Source organism: Penaeus japonicus, unplaced genomic scaffold (genome assembly GCF_977035675.1).
Source record: "Penaeus japonicus unplaced genomic scaffold, GWHDUDI00000001_assembly GWHDUDI00000012, whole genome shotgun sequence".
Classification (NCBI taxonomy): domain Eukaryota; kingdom Metazoa; phylum Arthropoda; class Malacostraca; order Decapoda; family Penaeidae; genus Penaeus; species Penaeus japonicus.
This window is the reverse complement of record NW_028234414.1, coordinates 22,626,794-22,629,293: the sequence shown is the minus strand read 5'-3', so window position 1 is coordinate 22,629,293 and position 2,500 is coordinate 22,626,794. Positions and strand designations below refer to the sequence as shown.

At 42.4% G+C, this 2,500-nt stretch overlaps 1 long non-coding RNA gene across 1 annotated transcript in view; it reads right to left on the bottom strand.

Moving 5' to 3' along the window:
• LOC122255230 (uncharacterized) overlaps nt 1-2,500 on the bottom strand; it is a 254,655-nt gene that overhangs the window by 152,702 nt on the left and 99,453 nt on the right. Inside the window, exon 2 of the long non-coding RNA XR_015191460.1 lies at nt 1,470-1,560. This is a non-coding gene — a long non-coding RNA (uncharacterized LOC122255230). The remainder of the gene's footprint in view (nt 1-1,469; nt 1,561-2,500) is intronic.

Genomic DNA, 2,500 nt, shown 5'->3' with positions numbered 1-2,500 from the left:
ACTCAACCGATATAAACACCAAGCCCTTCCGCTCCCCCCCATCCCCGCCCCCTCTACCCCCATCCATAGACGTCGCTCTCCTCCTCCTCGCCCCCCTTCCCCCTCCCCTCCTCTCTCCTCCCTTCCTTTACTATAGACATCGAACTCCTCCCCACCTTTTGCTATAGAATGTCGCCCTCCTCCTCCTCATCTCCCTCCCCCCTCCCCCTCCCCATTCCTATGCCATAGCCTACCTTCCTGCCCTCCTCGCCCCCTCCCCCCCTCCCCTCCCCCCTTATACGACAAAGTGGCAATCAAACCTCCTCGTCAACAGCTGATCGACCTTCATCCCGGCGTGATAGGGACTTCTATTACCAAGGGTCACGTAACAAGAACGCTCAACTCACAAACAAACATCATCTTCGCTTTGTATCTGTATCCCTCGCCTTATCTTTTTTTCCTTTTTTTTAACTTACAAGTCGGTAGTTACAATCTAGAATTATTATTTCTTGTATATTTTTATATACTTGACTTACGATTGGAGCCCCCCTCCAATCGTAAGTCAAGTATATAAAAATATACCGACTTGTAAGTTAAAAAAAAAGGAAAAAAAGATAAGGCGAGGGATACAGATACAAAGCGAAGATGATGTTTGTTGACTCGATGGAAGAGGTCCTTAGCGTATAGAGCAGGGGGGAGGGAGGTTGGCGGGAAGGGAAAAAAGACTCGAGGCTGGTTAGGTATGCACGCACCGTAAGGGGGGAAATATAGAGTAAGTTTTACTATTTAAATAAAAAAATAGGCTTGTTCATTGGGAGTTACAAGAAGTTAGATACAAGGGTTTCCTATCTAGTTGTCTACGTTATTTATCTGTGGCATGAGGAACGCATTGAATAATAGAATAATAAAACTGTGAACGTGGAAACTTGAAGTAGTTTTAGACTTACATCAAGCTCGCATAAATAGTGTAAGAGAGGGGATTTATAATAGATTTTCACAATAGTTATAAGAGACTTTAGTTCCTTCGTTGCAATGGTGAGTTCAGATTATCGGATTAAAGTGTGATGAAGAAGCGAAGTCCTACTTTGGTACTCCTGTCAATTACTACGTCCGCTATCAATCCCTTGGATAAACTTGATAGACTGTTCACGTCAGGATATGTAACTTCATCATGTCAAATTACGGAACTTCACGAAACGTGATGAAATATACTAACACTTCCCTTGCGCGAGAGAGTTATTGAGTCACCCTATCCCTCTCCTTCTCCCTTTCCTCAATATCCTCCATTGTCCCTCCCCCCATCTACCTTTTATCAACATCCCTTACTCCCCATTTCCCAATATCCCTCATTGCCACCCTCCTCCCCTAGCCCTTTTTTTCTCAATATCCCCATCCTCTTCCCCCTCTCCCTGCTCCCTTTTTTACCCAATATCCCCCTCCCCTTCCCCTCTCTCCCCCCCTTCCCCTTGCGCCGCCCTTGAATGACTTACCTTTGGAGACATTCTCGAGCTCCGTCAAGGCCCGGTCCTTCTCACGGCCGTCTCGCAGGCGCAGTGACCCTGTGCCACGCGCCCACGTCGCCTGGGGGAGAAAAAAAGGAAGGTTAGGATGCGTGTGGGAGATGGTGAGGAAATGCGTGTGTATATACTGTACACGCATGCACATAGAAACACACGCGGTATGATCAAAAACACACATATATTAACTCTCTCTCTCTTTCTCTCAAATATACATACATTTTCTTTCTCTCTCTCTCTCTCTCTCTCTCTCACGTTCTCCATACTACCCTCCTCCCTGCTTTCCATCTGTGAAAGCCAAAATACCCCCCACCCCCAGAAAAACAACAACTAGAATCCCCACAGACAAAGGGAAACACAGCCACGCTAATGTCGATTCAAGGAACGTTTAATAAAGTAAAAAGTTCCGGCGATTCCCAAGGGCCGTAGTCAAGCCTGGCGAAGGAATAAGGAACCCGAGACAATAGATTTCTTGGATTCCTTCTTCTGTGAAATACTAAGAAGGTGAAAGAAGTAAATCTTTGGAGTATTTTTTCTTTCTTTGTATGATACTTATGGATATTATTTTCTTGTTTGTTTTTTTTTTTCAATTGATTTCTCTTCTTTTTTGTCTTTCTTTTTTCTTCATTCTTTCTTTTTTTCTTCGTTTCTCATTTTTTTTCTTTTCTTTTTCTTCTTTCCATTTTGTCACTCGTCGCTCTTTTAAGACCTTCCTTTTATTCTCTTCCTCTGTATATTTTTTGTTGAAAAAAAAGAAAAAAGAAAAAGAAAGAATAAAAAGTTTAAAGATAAGAAAACGAGGAGAAAAGGAAGAAAAACCAAAGACAAAAATAAGAAAAGAGAGAAACAATGATCTTCCTCCCGAGTTTTCCTTTCTTCTTTTCTTCTTCATTAAAGCTGATCTCACAGTTTTGCAATCAACAAGTCTTTCCATAAAGTAAAAAAAAAAAAAAAAAAACAACTTTTGTTATTCTTCTCTTGTTCGTCCACTGTTTCCTTTCACG